Genomic DNA, 15,689 nt, shown 5'->3' on the forward strand with positions numbered 1-15,689 from the left:
ACACACACTGCCGAGCACTGCGAGCGGCAGAATCGTCTTTGCGCGAAGAAGCAGCTTCTTCGTCTCCGGGAGCCGGAGAGAGCGGCAACTTCGCAAGGTGATGAAACAAGCTGTACAACACTGCGATTGTGTGCGCAGCTTGCCAAGTGAGAGAAAACAGTACCTGACCACTCTCCAGCCTTTTCTATTCACATGAACATTCGATTGCAAGCTGTTTTGGACAACTTTGTTTCTCTTCTTGCAAAACACTCGGCAGACCTCCGTGCAGCTCCTAGAACACGATGGGAGATGTTTTTTGTGCTGGCACAGTTTCTCCTTGCCAGACAGAGTGGAAAAGCTTTTTGCTAAGATGTAGACGAGAAGAGAGGCTAAAGACGAAGGTACGGTGCTCTGCAGAGCTAAGCACCGCTGCCGGGCCTCTTTCGGCAGAAGCCACACACTGCCGAGCACTGCGAGCGGCAGAATCGTCTATGCGCGAAGAAGCAGCTTCTTCGTCTCCGGGAGCCGGAGAGAGCGGCAACTTCGCAAGGTGATGAAACAAGCTGTACAACACTGCGATTGTATGCGCAGCTTGCCAACTGAGAGAAAACAGTACCTGACCACTCTCCTGCCTTTTCTATTCACATGAACATTCGATTGCAAGCTGTTTTGGACAACTTTCTTTCTCTTCTTGTAAAACACTCCGCAGACCCCCGTGCAGCCTCTAGAACACGATGGGAGATGTTTTTTGTGCTGGCACAGTTTCTCCTTGCCAGACAGAGTGGAAAAGCTTTTTGCTAAGATGTAGACGAGAAGAGAGGCTAAAGACGAAGGTATGGTGCTCTGCAGAGCTAAGCACCGCTCCCGGGCCTCTTTCGGCAGAAGCCACACACTGCAGAGCACTGTGAGTGGCAGAATCGTGTTTGCGCGAAGAAGCAGCTTCTTCGTCTCCGGGAGCCGGAGAAATCGGCAACTTCGCAAAGGTGATGAAACAAGCTGTACAACACTGCGATTGTGTGCGCAGCTTGCCAACTGAGAGAAAACAGTACCTGACCACTCTCCTGCCTTTTCTATTCACATGAACATTCGATTGCAAGCTGTTTTGGACAACTTTCTTTCTCTTCTTGCAAAACACTCGGCAGACCTCCGTGAAGCGTCTAGAACACGATGGGGGATGTTTTTTGTGCTGGCACAGTTTCTCCTTGCCAGACAGAGTGGAAAAGCTTTTTGCTAAGATGTAGACGAGAAGAGAGGCTAAAGACGAAGGTACGGTGCTCTGCAGAGCTAAGCACCGCTGCCGGGCCTCTTTAGGCAGAAGACTCACACTGCCGAGCACTGCGAGCGGCAGAATCGTCTTTGCGCGAAGAAGCAGCTTCTTCGTCTCCGGGAGCCGGAGAGAGCGGCAACTTCGCAAGGTGATGAAACAAGCTGTACAACACTGCGATTGTGTGCGCAGCTTGCCAAGTGAGAGAAAACAGTACCTGACCACTCTCCTGCCTTTTCTATTCACATGAACATTCGATTGCAAGCTGTTTTGGACAACTTTCTTTCTCTTCTTGTAAAACACTCGGCAGACCCCCGTGCAGCCTCTAGAACACGATGGGAGATGTTTTTTGTGCTGGCAGAGTTTCTCCTTGCCAGACAGAGTGGAAAAGCTTTTTGCTAAGATGTAGACGAGAAGAGAGGCTAAAGACGAAGGTACGGTGCTCTGCAGAGCTAAGCACCGCTCCCGGACCTCTTTCGGCAGAAGCCGCACACCGCAGAGCACTGTGAGCGGCAGAATCGTCTTTGCGCGAAGAAGCAGCTTCTTCGTCTCCGGGAGCCGGAGAGAGCGGCAACTTGGCAAAGGTGATGAAACAAGCTGTACAACACTGCGATTGTGTGCGCAGCTTGCCAAGTGAGAGAAAACAGTACCTGACCACTCTCCTGCCTTTTCTATTCACATGAACATTCGATTGCAAGCTGTTTTGGACAACTTTCTTTCTCTTCTTGCAAAACACTCGGCAGACCTCCGTGCAGCTTTTAGAACACGATGGGAGATGTTTTTTGTGCTGGCACAGTTTCTCCTTGCCAGACAGAGTGGAAAAGATTTTGCTAAGATGTAGACGAGAAGAGAGGCTAAAGACGAAGTTACGGTGCTCTGCAGAGCTAAGCACCGCTGCCGGGCCTCTTTCGGCAGAAGACACACACTGCCGAGCACTGCGAGCGGCAGAATCGTCTTTGCGCGAAGAAGCAGCTTCTTCGTCTCCGGGAGCCGGAGAGAGCGGCAACATCGCAAGGTGATGAAACAAGCTGTACAACACTGCGATTGTGTGCGCAGCTTGCCAAGTGAGAGAAAACAGTACCTGACCACTCTCCTGCCTTTTCTATTCACATGAACATTCGATTGCAAGCTGTTTTGGACAACTTTCTTTCTCTTCTTGCAAAACACTCGGCAGACCTCCGTGCAGCTCCTAGAACACGATGGGGGATGTTTTTTGTGCTGGCACAGTTTCTCCTTGCCAGACAGAGTGGAAAAGCTTTTTGCTAAGATGTAGACGAGAAGAGAGGCTAAAGACGAAGGTACGGTGCTCTGCAGAGCTAAGCACCGCTCCCGGGCCTCTTTCGGCAGAAGCCACACACTGCCGAGCACTGCGAGCGGCAGAATCGTCTTTGCGCGAAGAAGCAGCTTCTTCGTCTCCGGGAGCCGGAGAGAGCGGCAACTTCGCAAGGTGATGAAACAAGCTGTACAACACTGCGATTGTATGCGCAGCTTGCCAACTGAGAGAAAACAGTACCTGACCACTCTCCTGCCTTTTCTATTCACATGAACATTCGATTGCAAGCTGTTTTGGACAACTTTCTTTCTCTTCTTGTAAAACACTCCGCAGACCCCCGTGCAGCCTCTAGAACACGATGGGAGATGTTTTTTGTGCTGGCACAGTTTCTCCTTGCCAGAAAGAGTGGAAAAGCTTTTTGCTAAGATGTAGACGAGAAGAGAGGCTAAAGACGAAGGTACGGTGCTCTGCAGGGCAAAGCACCGCTCCCGGACCTCTTTCGGCAGAAGGCGCACACCGCAGAGCACTGTGAGCGGCAGAATCGTCTTTGCGCGAAGAAGCAGCTTCTTCGTCTCCGGGAGCCGGAGAGAGCGGCAACTTCGCAAAGGTGATGAAACAAGCTGTACAACACTGCGATTGTGTGCGCAGCTTGCCAACTGAGAGAAAACAGTACCTGACCACTCTCCTGCCTTTTCTATTCACATGAACATTCGATTGCAAGCTGTTTTGGACAACTTTCTTTCTCTTCTTGCAAAACACTCGGCAGACCTCCGTGCAGCCTCTAGAACACGATGGGAGATGTTTTTTGTGCTGGCACAGTTTCTCCTTGCCAGACAGAGTGGAAAAGCTTTTTGCTAAGATGTAGACGAGAAGAGAGGCTAAAGACGAAGGTGCGGTGCTCTGCAGAGCTAAGCACCGCTCCCGGACCTCTTTCGGCAGAAGGCGCACACCGCAGAGCACTGTGAGCGGCAGAATCGTCTTTGCGCGAAGAAGCAGCTTCTTCGTCTCCGGGAGCCGGAGAGAGCGGCAACTTGGCAAAGGTGATGAAACAAGCTGTACAACACTGCGATTGTGTGCGCAGCTTGCCAACTGAGAGAAAACAGTACGTGACCACTCTCCTGCATTTTCTATTCACATGAACATTCGATTGCAAGCTGTTTTGGACAACTTTCTTTCTCTTCTTGCAAAACACTCGGCAGACCTCCGTGCAGCCTCTAGAACACGATGGGAGATGTTTTTTGTGCTGGCACACTTTCTCCTTGCCAGACAGAGTGGAAAAGCTTTTTGCTAAGATGTAGACGAGAAGAGAGGCTAAAGACGAAGGTACGGTGCTCTGCAGAGCTAAGCACCGCTGCCGGGCCTCTTTCGGCAGAAGCCACACACTGCCGAGCACTGCGAGCGGCAGAATCGTCTATGCGCGAAGAAGCAGCTTCTTCGTCTCCGGGAGCCGGAGAGAGCGGCAACTTCGCAAGGTGATGAAACAAGCTGTACAACACTGCGATTGTATGCGCAGCTTGCCAACTGAGAGAAAACAGTACCTGACCACTCTCCTGCCTTTTCTATTCACATGAACATTCGATTGCAAGCTGTTTTGGACAACTTTCTTTCTCTTCTTGTAAAACACTCCGCAGACCCCCGTGCAGCCTCTAGAACACGATGGGAGATGTTTTTTGTGCTGGCACAGTTTCTCCTTGCCAGACAGAGTGGAAAAGCTTTTTGCTAAGATGTAGACGAGAAGAGAGGCTAAAGACGAAGGTACGGTGCTCTGCAGAGCTAAGCACCGCTCCCGGGCCTCTTTCGGCAGAAGCCACACACTGCAGAGCACTGTGAGTGGCAGAATCGTGTTTGCGCGAAGAAGCAGCTTCTTCGTCTCCGGGAGCCGGAGAAATCGGCAACTTCGCAAAGGTGATGAAACAAGCTGTACAACACTGCGATTGTGTGCGCAGCTTGCCAACTGAGAGAAAACAGTACCTGACCACTCTCCTGCCTTTTCTATTCACATGAACATTCGATTGCAAGCTGTTTTGGACAACTTTCTTTCTCTTCTTGCAAAACACTCGGCAGACCTCCGTGAAGCGTCTAGAACACGATGGGGGATGTTTTTTGTGCTGGCACAGTTTCTCCTTGCCAGACAGAGTGGAAAAGCTTTTTGCTAAGATGTAGACGAGAAGAGAGGCTAAAGACGAAGGTACGGTGCTCTGCAGAGCTAAGCACCGCTGCCGGGCCTCTTTAGGCAGAAGACTCACACTGCCGAGCACTGCGAGCGGCAGAATCGTCTTTGCGCGAAGAAGCAGCTTCTTCGTCTCCGGGAGCCGGAGAGAGCGGCAACTTCGCAAGGTGATGAAACAAGCTGTACAACACTGCGATTGTGTGCGCAGCTTGCCAAGTGAGAGAAAACAGTACCTGACCACTCTCCTGCCTTTTCTATTCACATGAACATTCGATTGCAAGCTGTTTTGGACAACTTTCTTTCTCTTCTTGTAAAACACACGGCAGACCCCCGTGCAGCCTCTAGAACACGATGGGAGATGTTTTTTGTGCTGGCAGAGTTTCTCCTTGCCAGACAGAGTGGAAAAGCTTTTTGCTAAGATGTAGACGAGAAGAGAGGCTAAAGACGAAGGTACGGTGCTCTGCAGAGCTAAGCACCGCTCCCGGACCTCTTTCGGCAGAAGCCGCACACCGCAGAGCACTGTGAGCGGCAGAATCGTCTTTGCGCGAAGAAGCAGCTTCTTCGTCTCCGGGAGCCGGAGAGAGCGGCAACTTGGCAAAGGTGATGAAACAAGCTGTACAACACTGCGATTGTGTGCGCAGCTTGCCAAGTGAGAGAAAACAGTACCTGACCACTCTCCTGCCTTTTCTATTCACATGAACATTCGATTGCAAGCTGTTTTGGACAACTTTCTTTCTCTTCTTGCAAAACACTCGGCAGACCTCCGTGCAGCTTTTAGAACACGATGGGAGATGTTTTTTGTGCTGGCACAGTTTCTCCTTGCCAGACAGACTGGAAAAGATTTTGCTAAGATGTAGACGAGAAGAGAGGCTAAAGACGAAGTTACGGTGCTCTGCAGAGCTAAGCACCGCTGCCGGGCCTCTTTCGGCAGAAGAAACACACTGCCGAGCACTGCGAGCGGCAGAATCGTCTTTGCGCGAAGAAGCAGCTTCTTCGTCTCCGGGAGCCAGAGAAATCGACAACTTGGCAAAGGTGATGAAACAAGCTGTACAACACTGCGATTGTGTGCGCAGCTTGCCAAGTGAGAGAAAACAGTACCTGACCACTCTCCTGCATTTTCTATTCACATGAACATTCGATTGCAAGCTGTTTTGGACAACTTTCTTTCTCTTCTTGCAAAACACTCGGCAGACCTCCGTGCAGCTCCTAGAACACGATGGGGGATGTTTTTTGTGCTGGCACAGTTTCTCCTTGCCAGACAGAGTGGAAAAGCTTTTTGCTAAGATGTAGACGAGAAGAGAGGCTAAAGACGAAGGTACGGTGCTCTGCAGAGCTAAGCACCGCTCCCGGGCCTCTTTCGGCAGAAGCCACACACTGCCGAGCACTGTGAGCGGCAGAATCGTCTTTGCGCGAAGAAGCAGCTTCTTCGTCTCCGGGAGCCGGAGAGAGCGGCAACTTCGCAAGGTGATGAAACAAGCTGTACAACACTGCGATTGTATGCGCAGCTTGCCAACTGAGAGAAAACAGTACCTGACCACTCTCCTGCCTTTTCTATTCACATGAACATTCGATTGCAAGCTGTTTTGGACAACTTTCTTTCTCTTCTTGTAAAACACTCCGCAGACCCCCGTGCAGCCTCTAGAACACGATGGGAGATGTTTTCTGTGCTGGCACAGTTTCTCCTTGCCAGAAAGAGTGGAAAAGCTTTTTGCTAAGATGTAGACGAGAAGAGAGGCTAAAGACGAAGGTACGGTGCTCTGCAGGGCAAAGCACCGCTCCCGGACCTCTTTCGGCAGAAGCCGCACACCGCAGAGCACTGGGAGCGGCAGAATCGTCTTTGCGCGAAGAAGCAGCTTCTTCGTCTCCGGGAGCCGGAGAGAGCGGCAACTTCGCAAAGGTGATGAAACAAGCTGTACAACACTGCGATTGTGTGCGCAGCTTGCCAAGTGAGAGAAAACAGTACCTGACCACTCTCCTGCCTTTTCTATTCACATGAACATTCGATTGCAAGCTGTTTTGGACAACTTTCTTTCTCTTCTTGCAAAACACTCGGCAGACCTCCGTGCAGCCTCTAGAACACGATGGGAGATGTTTTTTGTGCGGGCACAGTTTCTCCTTGCCAGACAGAGTGGAAAAGCTTTTTGCTAAGATGTAGACGAGAAGAGAGGCTAAAGACGAAGGTGCGGTGCTCTGCAGAGCTAAGCACCGCTCCCGGACCTCTTTCGGCAGAAGGCGCACACCGCAGAGCACTGTGAGCGGCAGAATCGTCTTTGCGCGAAGAAGCAGCTTCTTCGTCTCCGGGAGCCGGAGAGAGCGGCAACTTGTCAAAGGTGATGAAACAAGCTGTACAACACTGCGATTGTGTGCGCAGCTTGCCAACTGAGAGAAAACAGTACGTGACCACTCTCCTGCATTTTCTATTCACATGAACATTCGATTGCAAGCTGTTTTGGACAACTTTCTTTCTCTTCTTGCAAAACACTCGGCAGACCTCCGTGCAGCCTCTAGAACACGATGGGAGATGTTTTTTGTGCTGGCACACTTTCTCCTTGCCAGACAGAGTGGAAAAGCTTTTTGCTAAGATGTAGACGAGAAGAGAGGCTAAAGACGAAGGTACGGTGCTCTGCAGAGCTAAGCACCGCTCCCGGGCCTCTTTCAGCAGAAGCCGCACACCGCAGAGCACTGTGAGCGGCAGAATCGTCTTTGCGCGAAGAAGCAGCTTCTTCGTCTCCGGGAGCCGGAGAGAGCGGCAACTTGGCAAAGGTGATGAAACAAGCTGTACAACACTGCGATTGTGTGCGCAGCTTGCCAAGTGAGAGAAAACAGTACCTGACCACTCTCCTGCCTTTTCTATTCACATGAACATTCGATTGCAAGCTGTTTTGGACAACTTTCTTTCTCTTCTTGCAAAACACTCGGCAGACCTCCGTGCAGCTTTTAAAACTTGATGGGAGATGTTTTTTGTGCTGGCACAGTTTCTCCTTGCCAGACAGAGTGGAAAAGATTTTGCTAAGATGTAGACGAGAAGAGAGGCTAAAGACGAAGTTACGGTGCTCTGCAGAGCTAAGCACCGCTGCCGGGCCTCTTTCGGCAGAAGACACACACTGCCGAGCACTGCGAGCGGCAGAATCGTCTTTGCGCGAAGAAGCAGCTTCTTCGTCTCCGGGAGCCGGAGAGAGCGGCAACATCGCAAGGTGATGAAACAAGCTGTACAACACTGCGATTGTGTGCGCAGCTTGCCAAGTGAGAGAAAACAGTACCTGACCACTCTCCTGCCTTTTCTATTCACATGAACATTCGATTGCAAGCTGTTTTGGACAACTTTCTTTCTCTTCATGCAAAACACTCGGCAGACCTCCGTGCAGCTCCTAGAACACGATGGGGGATGTTTTTTGTGCTGGCACAGTTTCTCCTTGCCAGACAGAGTGGAAAAGCTTTTTGCTAAGATGTAGACGAGAAGAGAGGCTAAAGACGAAGGTACGGTGCTCTGCAGAGCTAAGCACCGCTGCCGGGCCTCTTTCGGCAGAAGCCGCACACCGCAGAGCACTGGGAGCGGCAGAATCGTCTTTGCGCGAAGAAGCAGCTTCTTCGTCTCCGGGAGCCGGAGAGAGCGGCAACTTGGCAAAGGTGATGAAACAAGCTGTACAACACTGCGATTGTGTGCGCAGCTTGCCAAGTGAGAGAAAACAGTACCTGACCACTCTCCTGCCTTTTCTATTCACATGAACATTCGATTGCAAGCTGTTTTTGACTACTTTCTTTCTCTTCTTGCAAAACACTCGGCAGACCTCCGTGCAGCTTCTAGAACACGATGGGAGATGTTTTTTGTGCTGGCACATTTTCTCCTTGCCAGACAGAGTGGAAAAGCTTTTTGCTAAGATGTAGACGAGAAGAGAGGCTAAAGACGAAGGTACGGTGCTCTGCAGAGCTAAGCACCGCTCCCGGACCTCTTTCGGCAGTAGCCGCACACCGCAGAGCACTGTGAGCGGCAGAATCGTCTTTGCGCGAAGAAGCAGCTTCTTCGTCTCCGGGAGCCGGAGAAATCGACAACTTGGCAAAGGTGATGAAACAAGCTGTACAACACTGCGATTGTGTGCGCAGCTTGCCAACTGAGAGAAAACAGTACCTGACCACTCTCCTGCCTTTTCTATTCACATGAACATTCGATTGCAAGCTGTTTTGGACAACTTTCTTTCTCTTCTTGCAAAACACTCGGCAGACCTCCGTGCAGCGTCTAGAACACGATGGGAGATGTTTTTTGTGCTGGCACAGTTTCTCCTTGCCAGACAGAGTGGAAAAGCTTTTTGCTAAGATGTAGACGAGAAGAGAGGCTAAAGACGAAGGTACGGTGCTCTGCAGAGCTAAGCACCGCTCCCGGGCCTCTTTCGGCAGAAGACACACACTGCAGAGCACTGTGAGCGGCAGAATCGTCTTTGCGCGAAGAAGCAGCTTCTTCGTCTCCGGGAGCCGGAGAGAGCGGCAACTTCGCAAAGGTGATGCAACAAGCTGTACAACACTGCGATTGTGTGCGCAGCTTGCCAAGTGAGAGAAAACAGTACCTGACCACTCTCCTGCCTTTTCTATTCACATGAACATTCGATTGCAAGCTGTTTTGGACAACTTTCTTTCTCTTCTTGCAAAACACTCGGCAGACCTCCGTGCAGCGTCTAGAACACGATGGGAGATGTTTTCTGTGCTGGCACAGTTTCTCCTTGCCAGAGAGAGTGGAAAAGCTTTTTGCTAAGATGTAGACGAGAAGAGAGGCTAAAGACGAAGGTACGGTGCTCTGCAGAGCTAAGCACCGCTCCCGGACCTCTTTCGGCTGAAGCCGCACACCGCAGAGCACTGTGAGTGGCAGAATCGTCTTTGCGCGAAGAAGCAGCTTCTTCGTCTCCGGGAGCCGGAGAGAGCGGCAACTTCGCAAAGGTGATGCAAAAAGCTGTACAACACTGCGATTGTGTGCGCAGCTTGCCAACTCAGAGAAAACAGTACCTGACCACTCTCCTGCCTTTTCTATTCACATGAACATTCGATTGCAAGCTGTTTTTGACTACTTTCTTTCTCTTCTTGCAAAACACTCGGCAGACCTCCGTGCAGCTTCTAGAACACGATGGGAGATGTTTTTTGTGCTGGCACATTTTCTCCTTGCCAGACAGAGTGGAAAAGCTTTTTGCTAAGATGTAGACGAGAAGAGAGGCTAAAGACGAAGGTACGGTGCTCTGCAGAGCTAAGCACCGCTCCCGGACCTCTTTCGGCAGAAGGCGCACACCGCAGATCACTGTGAGCGGCAGAATCGTCTTTGCGCGAAGAAGCAGCTTCTTCGTCTCCGGGAGCCGGAGAGAGCGGCAACTTGGCAAAGGTGATGAAACAAGCTGTACAACACTGCGATTGTGTGCGCAGCTTGCCAAGTGAGAGAAAACAGTACGTGACCACTCTCCTGCATTTTCTATTCACATGAACATTCGATTGCAAGCTGTTTTGGACAACTTTCTTTCTCTTCATGCAAAACACTCGGCAGACCTCCGTGCAGCCTCTAGAACACGATGGGAGATGTTTTTTGTGCTGGCGCAGTTTCTCCTTGCCAGACAGAGTGGAAAAGCTTTTTGCTAAGATGTAGACGAGAAGAGAGGCTAAAGACGAAGGTACGGTGCTCTGCAGAGCTAAGCACCGCTCCCGGGCCTCTTTCGGCAGAAGCCACACACTGCAGACCACTGTGAGCGGCAGAATCGTCTTTGCGCGAAGAAGCAGCTTCTTCGTCTCCGGGAGGCTGAGAAATCGGCAACTTTGCAAAGGTGATGCAACAAGCTGTACAACACTGCGATTGTGTGCGCAGCTTGCCAACTGAGAGAAAACAGTACCTGACCACTCTCCTGCCTTTTCTATTCACATGAACATTCGATTGCAAGCTGTTTTGGACAACTTTCTTTCTCTTCTTGCAAAACACTCGGCAGACCTCCGTGCAGCGTCTAGAACACGATGGGAGATGTTTTTTGTGCTGGCACAGTTTCTCCTTGCCAGACAGAGTGGAAAAGGTTTTTGCTAAGATGTAGACGAGAAGAGAGGCTAAAGACGAAGGTACGGTGCTCTGCAGAGCTAAGCACCGCTCCCGGACCTCTTTGGGCAGAAGCCGCACACCGCAGAGCACTGTGAGCGGCAGAATCGTCTTTGCGCGAAGAAGCAGCTTCTTCGTCTCCGGGAGCCGGAGAGAGCGGCAACTTGGCAAAGGTGATGAAACAAGCTGTACAACACTGCGATTGTGTGCGCAGCTTGCCAAGTGAGAGAAAACAGTACCTGACCACTCTCCTGCCTTTTCTATTCACATGAACATTCGATTGCAAGCTGTTTTGGACAACTTTCTTTCTCATCTTGCAAAACACTCGGCTGACCTCCGTGCAGCTTCTAGAACACGATGGGAGATGTTTTCTGTGCTGGCACAGTTTCTCCTTGCCAGACATAGTGGAAAAGCTTTTTGCTAAGATGTAGACGAGAAGAGAGGCTAAAGACGAAGGTACGGTGCTCTGCAGAGCTAAGCACCGCTCCCGGACCTCTTTCGGCAGAAGCCGCACACCACAGAGCACTGTGAGCGGCAGAATCGTCTTTGCGCGAAGAAGCAGCTTCTTCGTCTCCGGGAGCCGGAGAGAGCGGCAACTTGGCAAAGGTGATGAAACAAGCTGTACAACACTGCGATTGTGTGCGCAGCTTGCCAAGTGAGAGAAAACAGTACGTGACCACTCTCCTGAATTTTCTATTCACATGAACATTCGATTGCAAGCTGTTTTGGACAACTTTCTTTCTCTTCTTGCAAAACACTCGGTAGACCTCCGTGCAGCGTTTAGAACACGATGGGAGATGTTTTTTGTGCTGGCACAGTTTCTCCTTGCCAGACAGAGTGGAAAAGCTTTTTGCTAAGATGTAGACGAGAAGAGAGGCTAAAGACGAAGGTACGGTGCTCTGCAGAGCTAAGCACCGCTCCCGTGCCTCTTTCGGCAGAAGGCGCACACCGCAGAGCACTGTGAGGGGCAGAATCGTCTTTGCGCGAAGAAGCAGCTTCTTCGTCTCCGGGAGCCGGAGAAATCGGCAACTTCGCAAAGGTGATGCAACAAGCTGTAAAACACTGCGATTGTGTGCGCAGCTTGCCAACTGAGAGAAAACAGTACCTGACCACTCTCCTGCCTTTTCTATTCACATGAACATTCGATTGCAAGCTGTTTCGGACAACTTTCTTTCTCTTCTTGTAAAACACTCGGCAGACCCCCGTGTAGCCTCTAGAACACGATGGGAGATGTTTTTTGTGCTGGCACAGTTTCTCCTTGCCAGACAGAGTGGAAAAGCTTTTTGCTAAGATGTAGACGAGAAGAGAGGCTAAAGACGAAGGTACGGTGCTCTGCAGAGCTAAGCACCGCTCCCGGACCTCTTTCGGCAGAAGGCGCACACCGCAGATCACTGGGAGCGGCAGAATCGTCTTTGCGCGAAGAAGCAGCTTCTTCGTCTCCGGGAGCCGGAGAGAGCGGCAACTTGGCAAAGGTGATGAAACAAGCTGTACAACACTGCGATTGTGTGCGCAGCTTGCCAAGTGAGAGAAAACAGTACGTGACCACTCTCCTGCATTTTCTATTCACATGAACATTCGATTGCAAGCTGTTTTGGACAACTTTCTTTCTCTTCATGCAAAACACTCGGCAGACCTCCGTGCAGCCTCTAGAACACGATGGGAGATGTTTTTTGTGCTGGCGCAGTTTCTCCTTGCCAGACAGAGTGGAAAAGCTTTTTGCTAAGATGTAGACGAGAAGAGAGGCTAAAGACGAAGGTACGGTGCTCTGCAGAGCTAAGCACCGCTCCCGGGCCTCTTTCGGCAGAAGCCACACACTGCAGACCACTGTGAGCGGCAGAATCGTCTTTGCGCGAAGAAGCAGCTTCTTCGTCTCCGGGAGGCTGAGAAATCGGCAACTTTGCAAAGGTGATGCAACAAGCTGTACAACACTGCGATTGTGTGCGCAGCTTGCCAACTGAGAGAAAACAGTACCTGACCACTCTCCTGCCTTTTCTATTCACATGAACATTCGATTGCAAGCTGTTTTGGACAACTTTCTTTCTCTTCTTGCAAAACACTCGGCAGACCTCCGTGCAGCGTCTAGAACACGATGGGAGATGTTTTTTGTGCTGGCACAGTTTCTCCTTGCCAGACAGAGTGGAAAAGGTTTTTGCTAAGATGTAGACGAGAAGAGAGGCTAAAGACGAAGGTACGGTGCTCTGCAGAGCTAAGCACCGCTCCCGGACCTCTTTGGGCAGAAGCCGCACACCGCAGAGCACTGTGAGCGGCAGAATCGTCTTTGCGCGAAGAAGCAGCTTCTTCGTCTCCGGGAGCCGGAGAGAGCGGCAACTTGGCAAAGGTGATGAAACAAGCTGTACAACACTGCGATTGTGTGCGCAGCTTGCCAAGTGAGAGAAAACAGTACCTGACCACTCTCCTGCCTTTTCTATTCACATGAACATTCGATTGCAAGCTGTTTTGGACAACTTTCTTTCTCATCTTGCAAAACACTCGGCTGACCTCCGTGCAGCTTCTAGAACACGATGGGAGATGTTTTCTGTGCTGGCACAGTTTCTCCTTGCCAGACATAGTGGAAAAGCTTTTTGCTAAGATGTAGACGAGAAGAGAGGCTAAAGACGAAGGTACGGTGCTCTGCAGAGCTAAGCACCGCTCCCGGACCTCTTTCGGCAGAAGCCGCACACCACAGAGCACTGTGAGCGGCAGAATCGTCTTTGCGCGAAGAAGCAGCTTCTTCGTCTCCGGGAGCCGGAGAGAGCGGCAACTTGGCAAAGGTGATGAAACAAGCTGTACAACACTGCGATTGTGTGCGCAGCTTGCCAAGTGAGAGAAAACAGTACCTGACCACTCTCCTGAATTTTCTATTCACATGAACATTCGATTGCAAGCTGTTTTGGACAACTTTCTTTCTCTTCTTGCAAAACACTCGGTAGACCTCCGTGCAGCGTTTAGAACACGATGGGAGATGTTTTTTGTGCTGGCACAGTTTCTCCTTGCCAGACAGAGTGGAAAAGCTTTTTGCTAAGATGTAGACGAGAAGAGAGGCTAAAGACGAAGGTACGGTGCTCTGCAGAGCTAAGCACCGCTCCCGTGCCTCTTTCGGCAGAAGGCGCACACCGCAGAGCACTGTGAGGGGCAGAATCGTCTTTGCGCGAAGAAGCAGCTTCTTCGTCTCCGGGAGCCGGAGAAATCGGCAACTTCGCAAAGGTGATGCAACAAGCTGTAAAACACTGCGATTGTGTGCGCAGCTTGCCAACTGAGAGAAAACAGTACCTGACCACTCTCCTGCCTTTTCTATTCACATGAACATTCGATTGCAAGCTGTTTCGGACAACTTTCTTTCTCTTCTTGTAAAACACTCGGCAGACCCCCGTGTAGCCTCTAGAACACGATGGGAGATGTTTTTTGTGCTGGCACAGTTTCTCCTTGCCAGACAGAGTGGAAAAGCTTTTTGCTAAGATGTAGACGAGAAGAGAGGCTAAAGACGAAGGTACGGTGCTCTGCAGAGCTAAGCACCGCTCCCGGACCTCTTTGGGCAGAAGCCGCACACCGCAGAGCACTGTGAGCGGCAGAATCGTCTTTGCGCGAAGAAGCAGCTTCTTCATCTCCGGGAGCCGGAGAGAGCGGCAACTTCGCAAAGGTGATGAAACAAGCTGTACAACACTGCGATTGTGTGCGCAGCTTGCCAAGTGAGAGAAAACAGTACCTGACCACTCTCCTGCCTTTTCTATTCACATGAACATTCGATTGCAAGCTGTTTTGGACAACTTTCTTTCTCATCTTGCAAAACACTCGGCTGACTTCCGTGCAGCTTCTAGAACACGATGGGAGATGTTTTCTGTGGTGGCACAGTTTCTCCTTGCCAGACAGAGTGGAAAAGCTTTTTGCTAAAATGTAGACGAGAAGAGAGGCTAAAGACGAAGGTACGGTGCTCTGCAGAGCTAAGCACCGCTCCCGGACCTCTTTCGGCAGAAGCCGCACACCACAGAGCACTGTGAGCGGCAGAATCGTCTTTGCGCGAAGAAGCAGCTTCTTCGTCTCCGGGAGCCGGAGAGAGCGGCAACTTGGCAAAGGTGATGAAACAAGCTGTACAACACTGCGATTGTGTGCGCAGCTTGCCAACTGAGAGAAAACAGTACGTGACCACTCTCCTGAATTTTCTATTCACATGAACATTCGATTGCAAGCTGTTTTGGACAACTTTCTTTCTCTTCTTGCAAAACACTCGGTAGACCTCCGTGCAGCGTTCAGAACACGATGGGAGATGATTTTTGTGCTGGCACAGTTTCTCCTTGCCAGACAGAGTGGAAAAGCTTTTTGCTAAGATGTAGACGAGAAGAGAGGCTAAAGACGAAGGTACGGTGCTCTGCAGAGCTAAGCACCGCTCCCGTGCCTCTTTCGGCAGAAGGCGCACACCGCAGAGCACTGTGAGCGGCAGAATCGTCTTTGCGCGAAGAAGCAGCTTCTTCGTCTCCGGGAGCCGGAGAAATCGGCAACTTCGCAAAGGTGATGCAACAAGCTGTAAAACACTGCGATTGTGTGCGCAGCTTGCCAACTGAGAGAAAACAGTACCTGACCACTCTCCTGCCTTTTCTATTCACATGAACATTCGATTGCAAGCTGTTTCGGACAACTTTCTTTCTCTTCTTGTAAAACACTCGGAAGACCCCCGTGTAGCCTCTAGAACACGATGGGAGATGTTTTTTGTGCTGGCACAGTTTCTCCTTGCCAGACAGAGTGGAAAAGCTTTTTGCTAAGATGTAGACGAGAAGAGAGGCTAAAGACGAAGGTACGGTGCTCTGCAGAGCTAAGCACCGCTCCCGGACCTCTTTGGGCAGAAGCCGCACACCGCAGAGCACTGTGAGCGGCAGAATCGTCTTTGCGCGAAGAAGCAGCTTCTTCATCTCCGGGAGCCGGAGAGAGCGGCAACTTCGCAAAGGTGATGAAACAAGCT

Source organism: Melozone crissalis, unplaced genomic scaffold (genome assembly GCF_028551555.1).
Source record: "Melozone crissalis strain CALT ecotype California unplaced genomic scaffold, PUWL_Pcris_2 ptg000006l_1, whole genome shotgun sequence".
In the NCBI taxonomy this organism is placed as follows: Eukaryota; Metazoa; Chordata; class Aves; order Passeriformes; family Passerellidae; genus Melozone; species Melozone crissalis.